Source organism: Triticum aestivum, chromosome 7B (assembly GCF_018294505.1).
Source record: "Triticum aestivum cultivar Chinese Spring chromosome 7B, IWGSC CS RefSeq v2.1, whole genome shotgun sequence".
Classification (NCBI taxonomy): Eukaryota; Viridiplantae; Streptophyta; class Magnoliopsida; order Poales; family Poaceae; genus Triticum; species Triticum aestivum.
In genome coordinates, this window is record NC_057813.1 from 725,586,027 (window position 1) to 725,608,464 (window position 22,438).

A 22,438-nucleotide genomic window follows, 5' to 3' on the forward strand; every position below is an offset into this window, starting at 1 on the left:
CGGGACATGACGGACCGCTAAACCTAGACAAATATTGAGGAAAATGGAGCTTGGAGGTCGAGGTTGGAGAGGAGAAAGCTTAAGTAGTGTGCCTCGGGCATTCCATCGAACACCTCGTGTGCATAGGAGGTGAGCTCGAGCACCACAAAGCTCTCTCCTCGCCGGCCACGAAAAACAGAGCAGTGAGAGTGCTCTGCTCGCGGGCGAGGGGTATATATAGGCAATTAATTGGTCCCGGTTCATGGCTTAAACCGGGACTAAAGGGAAGCCTTTGGTCCCGGTTCAGGCCACCAACCGGGACCAATGGTGGTGGGCCAGGAGCAAGGCACATTGGTCCCGGTTCGTCCCACCAACCGGGACCAAAAGGTCCAGACGAACCGGGACCAATGGCCCATGTGGCCCGGCCGGCCCCCGGGGCTCACGAACCGGGTCCAATGCCCCCATTGGTCCTGGTTCTGGATTGAACCGGAACTAATGGGCTGACCCGGCCTGGACCATTGCCCCCTTTTTGTACTAGTGACTTCCTCATTGGACACTTCGTCGGCAGGGTGGAGCTCAACCGTCAGAGCCATCGGAGGTGCATAATCGACAGGAGCCGCAGTAGGCACAATGACTATTGAAGTCGCCGGGTTCGACTTCAATCCGATGAATTTGGGTGTGGGGGTCGAGATGTCGTCCGTGACGTTGTCGAATGGAGGGCAACCAAATATCCCCCACGGCGGGAGGGGGAATATTGTCCGCGCCAAACCGTTTGCTAAATATCCCCCACAGACACCAAATATGATGACCCGCGGGTTCGTTTTCGAGCAACTTTCATAAATTATTGAGATAAAGGATTGGATGTCGACTCTGATAGTGACATTGCCGATCAAAATCATTATTACAATGGTTATTATCATGATCGGGCCGATGCGATGACTCTGGCGTAGTTGCTCTAATGGGTCCGTTCCACATAAATGGAGTAGCTCCATCTTCGTGTTTGATACTCCCTCCGTTTCAGTTTAGAAGTCCTGCGCATATACCTAGGTTGTTAATTTTATCACTATAATATAAATTATATAACACAAAAACTATACCTTTAAAAAATAAAACACCCGAAGTTCATATTGATATGTTTTTTGTAATATATGACTTGTATTACGTTGGTCAAATTAACGATCTAGGGGTACGCGCACGCCCTATAAACTGAGAGAGAGGGAGTACAAATAATGAGATACTCCCTCTATCCCCTATTGTAAGACCTTGCTTGCAAAAACATCTAGCATTATAGAACGGAGAGAGTGTAACCGAATGGAAAATAAAAGAGAAGAAAAGAATGCATTTGGAAAACATAGGAACCGCTCCAGTATGCTGTTTCGAATGTACGAATTCAATTCAATAGACATAGGAACGCGAACGATGTCAGATCCTAACGGTAAGGGAAGTGTTTGTGGCCGGCGCGCCGGCTCAAGCGTTGGGCCGGTCACATGCGCGTTGATTGATGCGCCAGATCGGACGCTCGCGTTTCCCTCCGCAGCCGCACGTCCACGTGCTGGCCGGGTCCACACACCGCTTTGACCGCAGCGTTATCCCTTTTCTCGCGTTGCCTCCTCCATTCTCCACTACTCATTCTGGTTTTCCCCATCCACTCCCGCTTCTTGCTGCTGCACAGAGGCGACCCAACACAGAGATGCGAAATTTTGGTGGCGAAGCACCGGCGACCGGTGCGGTGTAGATGCCACGGCGTTCGTCTTTTTGGTGGCCGGAGCTGAGCGGGGCTGCAACCGTGACGGTGCTGCAACTAGCGCTCGTCGCCATGGCCGCCTGCAGCTGATTTGTGCTCCTGCTCCTCTTCATGGCCGCGCACAGCAAGATTTTTGCTACAACCATGTTTCTTTTTTGCTGGAACCGGTCCATGTTTTTGCTACCACCCGCTCACCCCAAAATCTGCTCCCGTGGTGATTTTTGCTGGAACCGGCGAACCATTTTGCTACATTTGTTTTGAGTTTTTGTTACTACCGTTGTTTTGTGGTTTTTTTGCTACGCCCATCTCCACGACATCGCATGTTTTCTTTCAGTCGATTTTTGCTACAACCATACTTTTGATTTGCTGGAACCGAAGATAATTTTTGCTACAACCGTATTTTCATTTGCTGGAACCGAAGACCATTTTTGCTACATCCACCCACGGCGGTGTTGGACGGCGGCGACGGCTTTTCTTTGCTGCAACTGTCTCGGATTTTTGCTACTACCGGAGACGCCATTTGCTACTACCAGAGTCTTGTTGGAAGCATCAGAAGTTTTCGCTACCACCCCAAGTTTTTTTTGACTTTTGCTGAACCAGCCTAAAAATTGCTACCACCGTCTTTTGATTTTGCTGGAACCGGCATTTTTTTTGCTTCACCGGCGGCGGTGAAGGTGGGTCGTGTTTTGCTTCGCCGGCGGCAAGCAGGGGTAGCGGCCGGCGACGTGAGGCTCCGCGAGCCGCGGGGGGCCTCGCCGGAGATGCGCCGCAGGGGCGTTGCTGGAGCTGGGCCTCGCGCGAAGATGCGCCGCGGGGGCCTTGCTGGAGCTGGACCTCGCCGGAGATGCGCCGTGGGGGGCCTTTGCCGCAGCTGCGCGGTGCTGCGAGCCGCGGGGGATCTCGCCGGAGATGCGCCGTGCTGCGAGCCGCAGGGGATCTCGCCGGAGATGCGCCACGGGCCCGAGGAAGAAGAAGCTGGGGCAATTTTTTATTTTTTTTGGCTCCAGATCCAACCGCCGCGCGGCTCGCATCGAGCGGCTATGGCTGGACCGGCCGAAAGTTTCGGCCGGTGCGCCGGCGCCTAGCATTGGCCTAACGGTAATAGCTAGTAGGTCCAACTCTTAGAAATTCCTGTGAAAGAACAGCGACTGCTGCTACCGTCTGCTCCCTCTGCATTTTTTGTTATTCCGTCTCGGCCACCCCACATGGCAACGATGGACTGGAGTGGCGAGGGATGGCGACGTACGGCCGTTGCTTCCGCGGCAGCAGCGAGCGCGGCCACGTCCGTCTCTGTCCCCGCTCACTCCTTGCCGGCCGCTTGCGGCGGCGTACAACGACGGCGAATAATATAAGCCGGAAGCGTGCGCGCGCGCGCCCAGTCCGGCTGACGGCGACGGCTCCATGTCGTGTCGCCGTTCCGATCGGTGTCGCGGTGGCGGAGTGGACGGGACGAGAGGCGCGAACGAATAATTGGTGGCGTCTCTGATCGATGGTGCGATGTGGTATTGTGGCGTGCTGGGCCGTGGCTGCCACGTGAGCGGGCGCCGTCCGTATCGACAGCGCACGCTGCCTGCCGGTGGCCGCATCGGCGGACGTGACCGGCCGGCCGTTTCCGGCGCCCAATCTTTCCTTTTTCCTCTCCATATTCCGTGGCCGTGGCACGACGAGAGATAGGTGGGCACTGCTCATCTCCCTGTCCACCGATCCTCCCCGTGTCCTGCTCGATGAATCGCGACGGATTCGCGTCCGCATTTTATCGTTCGGCCAACATCCCGATCCCGAACATGCATCCCGGCCGGAACTGTAAGACGTACTACATGATCATGCATGATCTCCCGTGGAGCTGACAGTACGCATGCACATCGGAGCCCAGCCGTGGCAGCATGCATGCAGAGTAATGCTGGCTGCAGAAGCAGAACCGGACGTAGTGCGATCAATCGGTTATGTTGTGTGGACCAGATAATCAACCCGACAAGCTTCCCTCCGTCGATCAGATTACGATCATTAGAGCTCGATCTCAGCTTACCTTAGCAGCGGGATTGCATTGGTTGGATCGCTGTTGCTCTACAGGCCGCTGCTACTGACCCTGTCGAGGCGGATCGATGATCTTGAGCATCCATCGCTGTGCTTGGTCCCAGGGAACCCAAGGGGTATTATCGTGTAAATTCCATGGACTTATCCCCAGCCGCCGGAATTATTTGTAGATGACGGTGACTGCCGGATTTTTAGATTCGCCCGGAGCTAGCTCTGGGCCACTCGCCACTCGCCACTCGCATTCGCCCTCTGCCTGTCTCCGTTGCAGCTAGAATTATTTATTCACCAACCCATCGATTGGATGGTTTTTTTCAAACAAAATTGATTTTCTAATGAGGAAGGCGGACTTTGTGCCCATTTTAGTACGGCAGAGAAAAACGAAAGGAGTACGTTTTGGCTGTATGGAACTTCTAATGGTTTATATTTACAGAAATTGGGGGATAACCCCTTTTACTCAAATAAAAGGAAAAATAGCACGAAAGAGCGAAAGAAGATTCTTTTTTGTCACTCAAGTTATCGCACAAGTCACATTTGGTCCTTAAACTTTTGATGGTATACACCCTCCCCCCCCCCCCCCCCCCCCTTCCCTCCCTCTCTATCTCACTTTCCCTCTCCCTCTCCGTCACCGCACACCAAATCACCCAAATCCCTCGCACTCGCTAACTACACCAGTGACAATCTCAACTTCTTGGCCACTCCCTCCAGATAAATATTAACGCGTAATAGAGAACTCTTACGTATGTGCATTGTGTTAAAATTATATACTTTTGTCACCTTCTGTTGAATTCATATAATTTTTTAGTGATAACAAACAATCTGTTTCAGCTGACCACACATAAATTTTCAAACTACCTGTTGACACCAGATTTTGGCACAGTCAATAACTTATTTAAAATGGCCTCAAATGGAGAAGTGATCTTCATGAAAGAGTTCCGTATTGTCGATATGAACATCTTTGAAGTTTGGGTCATCGCAGTCCGATTTCATCTCGAAGGCCGAAACTATGCTCAAAGTACTAAGATCTTATATTCAGAGTACAGTTTGGCTGATTAAGCCCCCAAGAAGACCTCAAATGGAAACATTATTTACACGGATTGTATTCGTCTCGTCGAAACGATCGATTTTAATATAAAAATCGTTCCAATCCGAGTTCGTATGCAAAAGTTAGAGCCATCGGAATACAGCCCTGTCAGGAGGCAAAAACTGGCGCGCCCCACCAGACACCCTGTCTGATGGGTAGCGCGAGGGATAGCCTGTTTTGCGCGACCGATTTTACCCTTAAGATGACCGCTGATCAAAAAACGTTCAACATGAAAGTTGTTCGTATCGTCAAAACGGTCAAGACTGCTTTTGGGCTCGTTTCCATCCGAGATCGTTTACCACCACAAAAAAGACCCGCAAGATGCAGCCAGTTTAAACCGAACCGTTTTGGAAAGTTCGGACAAAACCAATCCGAATTTGACTAGGGTTTTGGACGTGAATCCAAGCCTTTTCCTTGCACAGGAAGTCCAGCCGCCTCTTATATACCTAAGGGGTGACGGCCTATTGAACAACACACAATCGATCAATCAATCTACTACTTTTCCGTGTTCATCTACTTTTATCTCTCCCCTTGTATCTTTCTTCTCGTTCTTCATCGTTCTTCAAGATTGGAGGCTGCGAATCCACGAGGCTCTAGGGGCGGTAAGACCGACCTCGAGCAGCCAATCGTCGCCGCGAGCCCTGACGGGGTCCCTCCTGGGCGAGCGGGGCGTCTGGTCCCAAAAGCGCCGACTTGCTGTCTTGCGTATCGCGCTGGAAGTCGGCCTCCCGCGGTGTGAGTTGCGGAGCATCTCCCTCGGTGCCGCGGGTACACATCGACGTGTTCGTGTGACGCGTTCCAGCGTCAACACTACCACATGTTAAAACTAAATCTTGGCTCCTTATTTGTATGGTACAGTAGTTTGTACAAGTGGACAAATATTTTTGGTTGAGAGGCTTCGATGCAAAGATTAACATTGTCCCCATGGGCATGAACGCAAATGTTTAAGGTTAACCCCCACTTCTCCAATGCACCTTTTTTTCATTTAGTTACCTTGCACAACTCTATCAGCTATTTCCTTAGATAACATAAAGATAACAAATTATTAAATTTGCTCAATATCTTGATGACCATATTATTTCTAAACATAAGATGTTACTAACAATTGTTTCCATTCTTGCATTGAGATGCAAAGCATTTTTTAGGGATACAAATTAAACTTCAAAAAATACAAATCAATAGCATGAGGATCCAAATTGTCAAATAAACCCTTCAAAACTTCCCCTTTCTAAGACAATGGCGTTTTTATATAAAATAATGATATTCCAAAGTTTTCCCCCATACTGTACTACTCCCTCCGTTCGGAATTACTTGTCTCGGAAATGGATGTATCTAGAACTAAAATACGTCTAGATACATCCATTTCTGTGACAAGTAATTTGGAATGGAGGGAGTAGTTGGGTGTTCATCACAAGCACAGACGAATTGAACAAAATCCATGTAAAACTTATCAGATAGGAGGATTTTGGGAGGTTCCTCAACCTTTCTGGGAGCAAGTGCATGATTTTTTTTGGTATTTTGTGTTTCCTACCCATAACTAATTAAAGATAGGTAACAAGTAAAGAACATGGATAAAAATACTACTTAGAAATAAAGACAATAGATGCACACGAGAATATTCACCCTGCACTATTGCTCCCCGGCAATGACCCCACAAAAGGTCTTGATAACCCACAAAGTGTAAGGGAACGATTGTCGCCTTTCCAATAACTAAGATTGTCGAACCCAACGAGGAGCTAAACGTAGTATTTGTATTCTCTGAGGTTCTACCACCCACCGATAAAACCCTATCACTAGTAGAAAAAGGCCCATTTGTCCCGGTTCATAAGGCCCATTAGTCCCGGTTCAGGAACCGGGACTAAATAATTGGTACTAAAGCCCCCCCCAGTCCCGGTTGTGTTACGAACCGGGACTAAAGGCCCTCCACGTGGCCGCTGTCTCGAGCCCGACCTTTAGTCCCGGTTGGTAACACCAATCGGGACTAAAGGAATTTTTTTGATTTTTTTCTCGATTTTCAAATTTCTTAATTATTTGTATTTAATCTCTAATCACCCCTCATCACGGCTGAATTTAATCTCTAATCACCCCTCTTCATTCCAAATCACCTAACTTCCCGGTCGGTCACCCATCCTCTCACTACTCCAGCCTGAGCATGCTTAACTTTCGAATTATATTCCCCCTAGTTTCCAAGTCTGCACTTGTTGTTTTCCTGACAATACTAAGTTGTCAATCGTATTAACCCTTAGGAGTTGAACTTGAGCATTAAGCACCGTTAGAGTTTGAAACTATTATTCTAAAAAACAATAATTAATTAGTAACACTAAGATTTCTTGAATAAGTAGTTTGACCATAGTTTGACCACAGTTTGACCAGATTTGACCATAGTTTGACCAAAAGTCAAAAAAACTAAAAATAATTATTTATTAACACTAATATTTCTTGAATAAGTAGTTTGACCATAGTTTGACCAGATTTAACGAAAAGTCAAAAAAACTGAAATTTGAGCATATCTTTTTTTCCTTTTACAATTTGAGGATTCTAAAAAAATTTAAACAGGCTTACGGCGGTCAAAACTGGACGCGGATTTTCATGCTGATTTTTTTGATATATTATGCGTTTTTTTCGACATCGTATGCAAAAGATATGGCCATTTTACTTTTTCATAACACGTTTTGGCAAAACATGTCCAAATTTAAGTTTTTTAATTTTCCTAACTAATAGATGTAGTAACATAAGTACATCTCGAAGGATTTTAATTTTCGAAGTTTTTATCATTTTCTTTTGCTTTTTACAAAACTGGAAAGGCGATCAGGGGGATAGAGTTTGAAAACGGGACCTTTAGTCCCGGTTTGAGACACGAACCGGAACTAAAGGGTGCGATGCCCTTAAGTCCCGGTTCGTGTCTCAAACCGGGACTAAAGGTCCCATTTGAACCGGGACTAATGCCTTCCCGGCGCCTTAGCCGCTCAAATCGGGACTAATGCATTAGTCCCGGTTCGTGATGCAACCGGGACTAATGTGTACAGGGAGCTATGACCAAAGCCCTGTTTTCTACTAGTTTATGTACATCAATGTTTAATTTACCTATGAAATAAAAGTAGAAGTATTTTGTGTGTATAAAATATAACTTTGCAAGATAATAAAGAACTTGTAAATAAAAAATATTTGATGTAATGTAAATGAACAAGTAAGTGAAATTTAGCGAGTATGGAGTAGCGGGATAGAAGGCGTGGAATTGTCCCTATGCAATTGGCTACGATACTAGATTGATAATCATTGTTGCTAACATGCAACAAAATCCATTGGCAACATTTACTTATGAATGGGACCCTGGCAAACATCAACATATACTAAAGATTCACTAAGGTAAAACTCAGCCGTAGCATTTAAATATGTTGGTCCCATTTTATCCCATATGTGTCAAGTCCTATACGCAAGTCTCGTAATATATGTCACTCCGACCACCTTATCCATAGTTATATCAACATACTACTAACCCTAAAGTGTGATCCGCATACGTGTGCGCTTATATGATGGGGACTAAATGACATATAGAAGTCAAATCAATCATAAAAGAGCACCAATTAACCATCAATCAAAAGGGATACTCAGGACATAATAGCAATAAAACAAATCATTGAATAATAATTCATAGCATCAAACACCATGTTCAAGTAGGGAACTACAGAGGTTTGTGGGAGTGGACCACTATATAGTGAGGGGGGAGGTGATGGTGATGTTAGTGAATTTGATGAAGGCTATAGACATGATGAAGTGATGATGGTTCCCCTGGCAGCACTCCAGCGCCACCGGAAGAGACGAGAAGAGATGACAACCTTTTCTTCCTTGGCCTCCCCACAGGTGGGGAGACGTTCCCCCGACTGGCTTTTGTGTTAATGGCCCCCGGAGGGCAAGAGACCCTTCGAGATTGGATCTCCCTCTTCCTTCTGTTTCCCTCTGATTTTGACACTTTTCTGTGTTAGATCGCATTTCTTAAATAACCACTTATCCTCCCACTGGGCCGAAATTTTATGGGTACTCTAGATTCTTGGGATCTGTCTTGTGGCCAAAGAAGAGGCTCAACTGACTTAAGGAGCTCCCACGCAACCCCACCACATGCCTCGTGGACGCATGAAGGGGATGCATGGCTACCTGGTGAATCCCCTGGGGCCCATCTTCTGGCTGGTGGAGTCTTTTGGTGTAATTTTTTTTGTCAAATTTTTAGTTTTTTCCCTCTGAATGTTGTTCAACTAAAAAACAATAAAAAACCTATAAAATAGGAACTAGCCTTTGTTATTGGATTAATATGTTAGTACAAATAAAAATGATATAAATTGTACAAAAAGCATATATAAATGATGTAAATATGAATGAACGCGACAAAAAAATATAGATACGTCAGAAACGTATCAGCCACCACCAACCACCTCCCATCCAATATCACTTCCCTCGCCACCGTTGAAGGCCGCCACGGGGCAAAGCCCCTGTAATGTCGACGGTGATGGGCTATTTCTTACTATAGCAAGGTTTTAGAGGTGTGGATCTACTCGGCTTAACGGAGGAATTGAGTTCGGCATGGCAGATTGGGGAGGTGTCAGGTGACACAAAAGGTGGAGGCACAATGGACCAGCGTGGATATGGTTTTTGGTCCTATGGGTAGAGAGGGGAAGTGGGGCTCGACACATGTGAAAGATCGTGGATGTCGCCTAGAGGGGGGGGTGTGAATAGGCGTTTTAAAAATAATTACGGTAGAGGCTTGAACAAATGCAGAATAAACCTAACGGTTAATTTGTCAAGCACAAAACCTACAACAACTAGGCTCACCTATGTGCACCAACAACTTATGCTAAGCAAGATAAGCAACTATGTGATAGCAAGATATATGACAAAGAACAATATGGCTATCACAAAGTCAAGTACATAAGTAAAGGGCTCGGGTCAGACATAACTGAGGCACTCGGAGATGACGATGTATCCCGAAGTTCACACCCTTGCGGATGCTATTCTCCGTTTGGAGCGGTGTGGAGGCACAATGCTCCCCAAGAAGCCACTAGGGCCACCGTAATCTCCTCACGCCCTCGCACAATGCAAGATGCCGTGATTCCACTAAGGGACCCTTGAGGGCGGTCACCGAACCCGTACAAATGGCAACCCTTGGGGGCGGTCACCGAACCCGTACACTTTGGCAACCCTTGGGGGCGGTCACCGATACCGGTCAAATTGCTCGGGGTGATCTCCACAACCTAATTGGAGACCCCGACGCTTGCCCGGAGCTTTGCACCACAATGATTGAGCTCCGAACACCACCAACCATCTAGGGCGCCCAAGCACCCAAGAGGAACAAGCTCAAGGGTACCAAGCACCCAAGAGTAATAAGCTTCTCAACTTGTAACTTCCACGTATCACCATGGAGAACTCAAACCGATGCACAAATGCAATGGCAAGGGCACACAGAGTACCCAAGTCCTTCTCTCTCAAATCCCACCAAAGCAACTAATGCTAGGGAGGAAAGTGAGAGGAAGAACAAGAAGGAGAACACAAAGAACTCCAAGATCTAGATCCAAGGGGTTACCCTCACATAGAGGAGAAAGTGATTGGTGGAAGTGTGGATCTAGATCTCCTCTCTCTTTTCCCTCAAAAACTAGCAAGAATCCATGGAGGGATTGAGAGTTAGCAAGCTCGAAGAAGGTCAACAATGGGGGGGCAAAACGAGCTCAAGAGATAGGGAACCATTGGGGAAGAAGACCCCCTTAAATAGGTCCCCATGAATCTTCCCGTTATGTGCAGAATAACACAGGAGCGGTACAACCGCTATGAGCACCGGTACAACCGGTAACAGGCAATAAGAGGTACAACCGGCCCACAACCGCCCAACAATCGCACCACAACAGAAACTAGTCCGGTGGTGGAGCGGTACATGGCCGGTACAACCTCCGGACCAATTATGGAGCGGTACAACCGCTCCAAACACCGGTTGTACCGGTCAACCGGTACAACCTCTCTATGGGGCGGTACAACCTCTCTATGTAAAATAGGCAATATCAAAACAGCCACAACTTTCGCATACGAGCTCCGAATTTGATGAAACCAAGTTTGTTGGAAAGCTAGCAACAAGGGCTAACACAATCCTGAAAGAAATATCAATAAGAAGCAAATTAGAAAAGGACCATAAGAAAAAGGTGAGAACCCTTCCTCGGAAAAGACCGGTAAAACCTCCAACACCGAAAACATCATAGAAGACGCATGCGAACTCCGTTTTCGATGAACTCAAGCTTGTCATCAAGATGACCATAAGCTCTAAGACTCACAAAGAGAACCAAACAAGAACCAAGAAAGAAGATGCAAGGATGCAATGGTTTGAGCTCTCTAAGAATGATACGACCAAGCTACTCATCGAGAGCCCCCCTTGATAGTACGGCAATCGATCCTATAACCCGGTCTCCCAACTACCACCATGAGACCAGTAAAAGAGAAAACCTATCAAGGGAAAAACTTTGCCTTGCACATGGTCCACTTGAGCTAGATGATGACGATCTTGACTCCCTCAAGTTGGACCACCTTTCTTGATTGCATTGGCTCGATGAAGACTAGATGATTGCTCCCCCATAGTCCACTATGGGTGAGCCTCTCTTCGGCACATCTTCACAAGACCATTGACACCACAAAGGATGGCAAGATTCAAGAACTTGATCTCTTCGTGATGCTCCACTTGAACTTTCACATGGCAATCATGATGACGATCACCACTTGATGTCATCCTTTCCATGGGTTGTATGATATCTTCCTCTTGTCGCAAGCCCATGGACACGTACCTAACCCCACATAGAACTCTCACATAGACTATGGGTTAGTACACAAAGTGCAATGGACAATGCTTACCATACCATGGGATCACTTGATCCCTCTCGGTACATCTTCTACGCTTTGTGAGTTGATCAACTTGATTCACTATTGACTTAGTCTTGATGAACCTTGAATCTTTCCAACTCTCTTCATTTGGATGATGTCTTAAAGGTAAACATGAATGATCACACAATCTTCTTCTTCAAGACATGCTTGCAATAAACTCAACACTCACATGACCAATCTTTGGATAATTCCTTAATAGCACCTTGGTCAACTCATAAATTCCTTGAAACCAACACATGGACTTCAAGAAAAGCCTATGGACAAAACCTTCAAATATAAGTCAAGGCAACCATTAGTCCATAGAGAGTGTCATCAATTACCAAAACCAAACACGGGGGCATCGCATGTTCTTTTAATCTCCCCCATTTTGGTAATTGATGACAATCACTTTCAAGTGAGTTTATATAAGGAATTATGCATCACCATGTAATGCAACAACCAAAAGTGCATGCAAATGAGATTCAAATGCTAAGGAACAAAACCAAAGCAAGAGGAGACAACTCTCTAAACTTCTCCACAAAACTCTCTGAAACTTATCCCCCATTGGCATCGATTGCCAAAATGGGCTAAAAGCTTAGAAGGCCAATATAAAATGTGTTCCTCCATAAATTGTGTATTTCTCAACAAGAGAGTGGAATGCAATACACATATCCAACGGTAAATACTTGGAGGAAGACAAACTATATTGAGGCCCAAAGATTGCAAAAGGAAGATATGCCACAAAGACATAATCAAAGAGGGAAACAAGCAATCAAGCAACCAAAAGATACCAATTGAAGCAAGATATCAAAAGATACCAATTGAACCAACTAGGCCAATGATCCTACGAGCCACATGAATAAAGGATATTATGATGAGAGCGGAGCAGTGTTCTAAAGAAACTAGAGAAGCTCCCCATGATTTGTGCACATCAAGAATTTTTGTATTTGGATACAAAGTGCACAAAATAGGATTATAGCTCCCCCAAAATCAATAGAAACTTACAACAAGTGCAAGTGAGCATATAGGAAACTAAGCCTAGTACTTGCAACAAACACATGGTTGAGCAACAAGTAAGAGAGGCAACTTAAGAGTGGGCTCTACCAAAAAGATGTGTGTGAGTCAAGGCAATGCACTCGAGAAGACTAATGTACAAAAGAGCATTAAGAATCAATAAAGTCTTCAAAGAATGAGGCACACGGTGCAAGACCATCATTCCCACACACAACTAGCGAATGGGTTCACAAGCTTACTGATAAGCTTATAGAGAACCTATGCTTGTGACAACCCGCGGTGAAGATAGAAGATGAAAGGCGCATCAAGACGAGGGATGCCAATTAAGATGGCAAAAAAATCGTAAAGATAAGCATGGGGAAAATAATCTTCACCACACAAGAGCGCATCAAGATGCAACGATAGAAGACACGCACTCAAGGCAAAAGCTTTCATGGAGCCACCAAAGAAATAACATAAGAAAGACAAGGTGGACGTGAAAGAAAGGATATCATCTAGATATGCAACTTCTCTCAAGTGTATAATATTCTAGGTAGATGAAATCATGATGATATATATATCTACAAAGAAGGATGTACACCCGAAATAGTTACAACACGAAGGAACAAGATATCCAAAAGGAAGTCATACATATACCAATAAGATATTTGCTTGAGAGCATAGCACATGGCTAGATATGGTCTTATTGTATATAAATGAATGCCAGCCACAAGAACATCAAAGAAATCACAACTAGCAACAAGACATCATTGTTGGGATGCTTTGAGAAAGGAAACAAGTATCACAAGAAAGAATGGATAACATGCCATGATACAACCTACACAAGGTTGATGCAAGAAATGTGTGCATGAAGTATATGAAGATACTTGTTACCGAGATAACATTGGAAGGATGTACTAGATACCAATTGAAGGTACAAAGTAGTTCATTGATCATCCCAGCTTGACTCCAATAAGCACATGGTGACAACACCTTCCTTGTGAGTGAGCCGAGCATCCAATGCATCTCCACTTGTTCCTAGAACAACAACACAAACAAAATGGTACCCAAATTCATTGGGACCAAAGAGTTAGAGAGCCAAGAACATATAGGACAAACTCCACATAAATATGTGCATATAGATATGAAAATGAATTTCATGCAGATCTCATCCAATTTGAGACTTGGTGGAGTTCCCCCTATATATTGGGTAAAAGAAAGAAAACATGCCAAAGAAACTACAAGAAGTAAATATGCATGCTCAAGACTTTCAAGAACCGAGACCAAAAGACAAAAAAATACCAAGCGAAGAAAAGATACCAAATGAATAAATCATCACTTGGAGGATGTCCATAAAAGATACATCAAGGAATGAAATATCCATTGATACACTCAAAAAGAAAGATGTCAAACTCCCAAAAGAGAGAATGGTTCCAAACAAACCAAGCCCTCTACAAAGTTTCATGATGGCACAAAGTATCAAAAAGAAATGGCTTGCCTTCCACAAACACACACTTGATAAGGATCACAAGATGAGTGTTTTATAGAGAATAGGATAGCTCCCCCAAGACTAGTGCATTATAGAGAATTTGCATTTGAATACAAAATGCACGAGGTGGGATCACAACTTTCACTATATCTAGAAAACACTAGACAAGGTCAAGAAATTAACAAGATCCACAAGTGGTATGGAATACAATGGGAGTTGACACAATCCTAGGCAAGAGATAAAGCAAATAAAAGCAAAGGCCAATGTAAAGATGATCAATAATTTCTACCACACATAAGTGAGTACCAATTGTTAAAAGACAAGAAGTATTTGGAAATAATTCCCGGTGGTGGATAACAAGGATATCCGACATCATCTTCACACCAAACAAAAAGCAAATTGCAACTTGTAGAGCTAACATGCCACCTAGGAACAAGATAATTTACAATATCAATTCTAGGTGACAATATCTCAAATGTACACATTTTCTAGGCTAGTAATATACACATAGCATATTACTCCCCCATAATGTGATACCAATTAAAGATAAACAAGAGGCAAAATAATCGATCCACCACGAGATAATTAATGGACAATATAGAATTTGAATTTCTCATGAGAAGACATACCACATAGCGACTAGATAATCCTGAAATATCAATACTAGATGGTATTACTCATGTACACACATATATAGGATTGTGAGGTGCACAAAGCATATCACTTCCCCATAATGGGATATTCCATTAATCTCTCACAAGAGCCAACTAAGAAAAGAACAAGATGCAAAAGGCTCAATGCATGACACACACGTACATGATGTGCCAACCAACACACACATACTTGATTGCTCAAGATAATCATGTTGGAAGCACAACATATACAAACACATGCAAGGAACAAAACCAAACATGCAAAGGGGTCAGTAACTATCAATGTAAACACTTTAAGCATGGAGAAACATTGGATATAAGATAGAAATTTGATAATTCAAATAACTTGGCTTGAGACAATTAGAATGATGAAGTCCCCTTAATTCTTCATAAAGTAGCCAAGTCTCCAATGACCTCCAACAACACCTATTGATCAAGTTTGAGCTTGTTGGTCCCCAACCAAGTTCGGTCCTAAGAGGTTAGTCACAATAGGCTTGGCTACCCAAATGGTTCTCTTCTCGACACCACTTTGAGTACCAACAACTTTGGCAAACACATTGCCAACCTTATCCTTCCCAAAGAATAGATATCATCAATAATAATTGGGTTGGATAAGTTACCACTAGTGCATGAAGAGGCGAGGTGACCTTTCTCACGATATAGATAGCAACGTCTACTCTTCACTTTCTTCTCACTTGATTTCTCAACTTCAGAAGCATTAGCTTGAGTCTTCTTGGGAAGAGGCATTTCTTCAACTTGAGGTTGAGCATGAGAATGCACTTGTAGCCGCTTCCCTTGTTGCTTGTCACTAATGGCCTTCTTCTTCAATGGGCAAGATCTAACATGATGCCCTTCAATTTTCCACCTGAAGCAAATAATCTTGGCCGAATTCTTGACTTGTTTTGGCCCTTCTTCTTGTTTATCTTGGACTTCTTCTTCTTGTTGGAGTTGAATCCAAGTCCACCTTTGTCATTGGGGGATTTTTGCACACTCAAGATATTGTTGAGTGTGAATTTTCCTTCATGACACTTTTCCAAGTCTTTCTTCAAAGAAGTGACTTGGGCCTTGAGCTCTTTGATTTCTTCTACATGGTTAGTCTCAACACAAGTACTAGAGGAAGTATAAGCTTCATCGTTAGAGCAACAAGGCAAGGAAAGCAATTCATCGCAAGATGTACCAACATTGTGAGTAAATGAATTACAAGGAGTAGCACATGGCAATATACTATTTTGACTAGAAGTAGTGCTAGTATCCACATGAGGCTCACTAGATGTTACCTTAACAATCATGGCCTCATGAGCTATCTTTAGCACACTATGGGATACTAGAAGATCATCATGAGAGCTTGAGAGCTTTTCATGACTTTCTTCCAATTTCCCATAATTACTAGATAGCAACTCAAGTTGAGCCCGTAGCTCAACATTCTCCCTCAAAATGGATGCTTCATAAGTAATAGAGTTAGTAGCACAAGCATCATCATTAACAACAAGAGGAGAGGACAGCTTGGAAAGCTCTTTTAAATAAGAAGCTTCAAGTTGAGCATGAGGCTCGGTGAGTTTGATGAGCTCACCCTTAATGACCCTTGAGCCATTTTCGAGGTGCTCAAAATCCTCAAGGAGTCTAGCATGAGCAACTTCAAGCTTAGCATTTTTAGTTTCAAAATCATTGGCCACCACAAGAGCTCTATCATGATATTCCTTCACTCTAGATAATTCTAGAGCAAAAGTCTCCTCAAGAGATCCCTTGGTGGTTTGTTCAAGTTCAAGAGCTTGAGAGAGGTCCGCAATCTCATTAGCGTAATCACGCTCATGACCTTCCATTTTATCAATGGTGACCTCATGCTCTTCAAGACGAGATTCCAACTCATCAATATATTTCTTGCTCTCAATAGCAATAGACATGATTTCCATGAAGTTGGAATGAGCAATTTTATTCTTAAGAAGAGCTTTAAAAATCATTTCCCCCTTAATTTTTAAGGAGGCAACATCATCATTCTCTTCATCATAATCAACATCATCATCACTCTTGCCATCATCAATACCATCACAAGATATATTGGGATTCAAAGAGGGAGATACCTTCAAAGCCTTGGCCATAAGGCAGAATGCAATAGATGATGATTTAGGATCCCTTGAAGCACCATCCAAGACCACATCTTGTTCCATGGAGTGTTGGGTTTCCTCTACATTGTTAGCACAACAACTCGAGGAAATGCATGCATTTTCATCATGGCAACAAGATATAGCAAGCATATCATCATAAGATTTAGTCAAGCAATTTCTACATGATATGCAAGGACTATAAACACAAGCATGTGAAACATTTGGAGTGCTCAAAGTGCTAAAGTCCAAAGATGAAGCATTGCAATAAGAAAGTGATGAAGGATTATCAACAATGAGCCCACTATCATCATTGCAATGAACACCACCACTCACCATGCCATTACCTTGTGGCAAACCAAACGTAGGAGAAGTAGAAGAAGTTGAGAACACAACACGGCCGGAGGTGGAGGGAGAACAATCATCCCCACAAAACTTGGACACGCCATATTTATCTTGAAGCTTTGTCCACAACTCATGAGCATCCCGGAATGGCATGAGTTGAAATCTAACTACATTGCTCAAAGCATCAAAAAGCACATTAGAATCTTGAGCATTGAGATAAGAGTTTTTCTCATCCTCTAAAGATAATCTTAGGGGATCCTTTGGAGGAGAAAAACCCATATCTACAATTCACTCTAAATTTGGGTCCATGACCCTAAAGAGGTTAAGCATGCGAATTACCAAAACATCAAAATTTGTGCCATCGAAACTAAGAGTGTCAGAGAATCCTAATCCCCTAGTCGACATCTCTACTCTCTAGGCGGTTAAGCCTAACAAAGAGAGACGAGGCTCTGATACCAATTGGAAGATCGTGGATGTCGCCTAGAGGGGGGGTGAATAGGCGTTTTAAAAATAATTACGGTAGAGGCTTGAACAAATGCGGAATAAACCTAACGGTTAATTTGTAAAGCACAAAACCTACAACAACTAGGCTCACCTATGTGCACCAACAACTTATGCAAAGCAAGATAAGGAACTATGTGATAGCAAGATATATGACAAAGAACAATATGGCTATCACAAAGTAAAGTGCATAAGTAAAGGGCTCGGGTCAGAGATAACTGAGGCACTCGGAAATGACGATGTATCCCGAAGTTCACACCCTTGCGGATGCTAATCTCCGTTTGGAGCGGTGTGGAGGCACAACGTTCCCCAAGAAGCCACTAGGGCCACCATAATCTCCTCACGCCCTCGCACAATGCAAGAAGCCGTGATTCCACTAAGGGACCCTTGAGGGCGGTCACCGAACCCGTACAAATGGCAACCCTTGGGGGTGGTCACCGAACCCGTACACTTTGGCAACCCTTGGGGGCGGTCACCGATACCCATCAAATTGCTCGGGGCGATCTCCACAACCTAATTGGAGACCCCGACGCTTGCCCGGAGCTTTACACCACAATGATTGAGCTCCAAACACCACCAACCGTCTAGGGCGCCCAAGCACCCAAGAGTTACAAGCTCAAGGGTACCAAGCACCCAAGATTAATAAGCTTCTCAACTTGTAACTTCCACGTATCACCGTGGAGAACTCAAACCGATGCACAAATGCAATGGCAAGGGCGCACAGAGTACCCAAGTCCTTCTCTCTCAAATCCCACCAAAGCAACTAATGCTAGGGAGGGAAGTGAGAGGAAGAACAAGAAGGAGAACACAAAGAACTCCAAGATCTAGATCCAAGGGGTTCCCCTCACATAGAGGAGAAAGTGATTGGTGGAAGTGTGGATCTAGATCTCCTCTCTGTTTTCCCTCAAAAACTAGCAAGAATCCATGGAGGGAGTGAGAGTTAGCAAGCTTGAAGAAGGTCAACAATGGGGGAAAAAACGAGCTCAAGAGATAGGGAACCATTGGGGAAGAAGACCCCCTTAAATAGGTCCCCACGAATCTGCCCGTTATGTGTAGAATAACATAGGAGCGTTACAACCGCTATGAGCACCGGTACAACCGGTAACAGGCAATAAGCGGTACAACCGGCCCACAACCGCCCAACAACCGCACCACAATAGAAACTAGTCCGGTGGTGGAGCGGTACATGGCCGGTACAAACTCCGGACCAATTCTGAAGCGGTACAACCGCTCCAAACACCGGTTGTATCGGTCAACTGGTACAACCTCTCTATGGGGCGGTACAACCTCTCTATGTAAAATAGGCAATATCAAAACAGCCACAACTTTCGCATACGAGCTCCGAATTCGATGAAACCAAGTTTGTTGGAAAGCTAGCAACAAGGGCTAACACAATCCTGAAAGAAATATCAATAAGAAGCAAATTAGAAAAGGACCATAAGAAAAAGGTGAGAACCCTTCCTCGGAAAAGACCGGTAAAACCTCCAACACCGAAAACATCATAAAAGACGCATGCGAACTCCGTTTTCGATGAACTCAAGCTTCTCATCAAGATGACCATAAGCTCTAACACTCACAAATAGAACCAAACATAACCAAGAAAGAAGATGCAAGGATGCAATGGTTTGAGCTCTCTACGAATGATACGACCAAGCTACTCATCGAGAGCCCCCTTGATAGTACGGCAATCGATCCTATAACCCGGTCTCCCAACTACCACCATGAGACTGGTAAAAGATAAAACATATCAAGGGCAAACCTTTGCCTTGCACATGGTCCACTTGAGCTAGATGATGACGATCTTGACTCCCTCAAGTTAGACCACCTTTCTTGATTGCGTTGGCTCGATGAAGACTAGATGATTGCTCCCCCATAGTCCACTATGGGTGAGCCTCTCTTCGGCACATCTTCACAAGACCATTGACACCACAAAGGATGGAAAGATTCAAGCAATTGATCTCTTTGTGATGCTCCACTTGAACTTGCACACGACAATCATGATGACGATCACCACTTAATGTCATCCTTTCCATTGGTTGTATGATATCTTCCTCTTGACGCAAGCCCATGGACACGTACCTAACCCCACATATAACTCTCACATAGACCATGGGTTAGTACACAAAGTGCAATGGACAATGCTTACCATACCATGGGATCACTTGATCCCTCTCGGTACATCTTCTACGCTTTGTGAGTTGATCAACTTGATTCACTCTTGACTTAGTCTTGATGAACCTTGAATCTTTCCAACTCTCTTCATTTGGATGATGTCTTGAAGGTAAACATGAATGATCACACAATCTTCTTCTTCAAGACATGCTTGCAATAAGCTCAACACTCACATGACCAATCTTTGGATAATTCCTTAATAGCACCTTGGCCAACTCATAAACTCCTTGAAACCAACACATGGACTTCAAGAAAAGCCTATGGACAAAACCTTCAAATATAAGTCAAGCCAACCATTAGTTCATAGAGATTGTCATCAATTACCAAAACCAAACATGGGGGCATCGCATGTTCTTTCAACATGCCTAGCCTCCTGGCTGGAGCAACAACGTCGACGTGTGTGGACACACAGATGCACGATCGGCAAACATGGCTGATTCTGGCAGACGGAGTATGGATGCAGTTCGTTCGGGTGGTGGAGTGTGTGTGCGGGTGTGGTCTGGTCAGAAGCTCTCCATGGGAGTTTCTGTTGGGTCTGACGAGATGGTGGCCTACTGAGAAGAATTCATGGGGCCTTCTCGATGGTCTTCGATAGAGGGATTCGCGATAGCATCTTATACTGTGCAGCTGTGTGGTGGTGGTTCAGCACAACGCATGGTGTAGCGGAGGAACGGAAGCAACAGGATGGACACACCAGTGCCATAGATATGGACATGCTTTAACGATTGTGCATGATAGTTCAGTGGTCCTTCCTATCTCGTGACAAGGGAGGACAGAGGGTGTGGTAACACCAGCTGAAACCCCATTGTTGGCTCCTTGTTGCAACGGCAAGCGACATCAATACTCATGGGTGTTGTTTTCTTCCTGCAAATGTTACCGATGAGTGATGCATTCTACCCGATAACACTTGAGGAAACCTCATATCTCCTTTGGAATCAAATGATGGTAGCATTTCTATCTCATGCTCGTGATTGGGGGCGTCCTTTTTTGAGTGTCCACTAGCTGTAAGGGACCAGTGTGCGTGTGGATGGCGGAAGGCAGCGACCATGGCATCGGGGCCTCTGTGGCAATGACAGTGAGGGGAGCCATGTTAGGGTTGCTACATGCAAGTGGTAGTTGTCTCTTATCATACGTATCCGTGGGTTCATCTTGGGTTGTTTGTTGCTATGAAGTTGGAGTTACGGTGGCGGGGCTAGGTGAAAACGATGACAGGCGGCAGGAGGTATGTTAGTGATCTTTCGCGATGCGAACCTTGCATAGTTCTCCTCATAGCTCTTTGTCCGAATCGGAGCTGTGTTGTCCATGTCGCATGTGGCTGTGTGATTTGCATGTAGTGGTGGAGCCATGAATCTTGATGGATGAGGGATCAACATGCGAGGTAAAAGGTTGGAAGGGCCAAATATATAAATCTAAAGCATCCTCAGCTAACAACACATGAGTGTTTTTAAAATACCAATGGGAGCCATGGCCTCTGCTTTCCCACCCCTGGCTCCATCCCTACTTGCATGGATCTTGGTGTGACTTCGTACGACTTCTGCGGAGTAAGCTGGCTCGGTGGTGATCTATGATGAAGTCAAAGCTGCTTGCTCGTGGAGAAGGATGCGATGACACTTGTTCGGGGAGAAGTGTTGACCATGATGTCTTTTGTGCTATGACAACAAAGCTTTCTTAATTATAGTGTGTGAGGTATCTTAATTGTGCCTATGGCAATTTTTATTTGGTCTCCCATTAAATAACCGAACAACTCTCTTATTCTTAAAATTTCCGCGCCTTACCTTTAAGGGATAGCTTGGTGTGTTGGGTAGTTAGAACATGGCACATATTATGTGATTTCTAGCTTCTTCATTCACTTAGTCGTACCATACCCATGCGTACACCCAATCTTTCTAATGGTTTCTTGTTGCTAAATAGCAAGAGCTATCTCATTGGCCTCATAATTAATAATTGCCGAAGCTCTGAAGACAACTCTAGCCGAACCGTAAAAGGCTTAACTCCTCAAAATATTCTTTAATAAGATTACCTTTTAAGAAGTTAAGCAACAACTAGCCGAACTCAAAAAATCTTTAACTCCTCAAATATTTTAGGGGAAGTGTTCCCTCTTCCTTAAATTTGAGCAGTCAAAACCATTTCTCAGCAAATGGTTCCAACTCTCTCTCTCTCTCGTTCGTCCACTTCTCTCTGTTGCTCATCTGCCTCCAGCCAGGTGTCGCACCCCCCCAATTGTGTTTCTTGCCTCCAACAACCACCTCCCTAGCGACAGAGATCGGCGATATATTTTTTGTCTTTTTCGTCATGTCCGACCACGGAAACACCCCCCCCACACACACACTCATCTTCTCTAGCCTGGTGATTCTCCTCCCGCCATCCCCAACCACTAGCAAATATATAGAAGAAAAGTGGCCGCCGGCCTCCATCTCCTATTTCAATGATTCTTTGTGTATTGCATCATGCCATCGCATC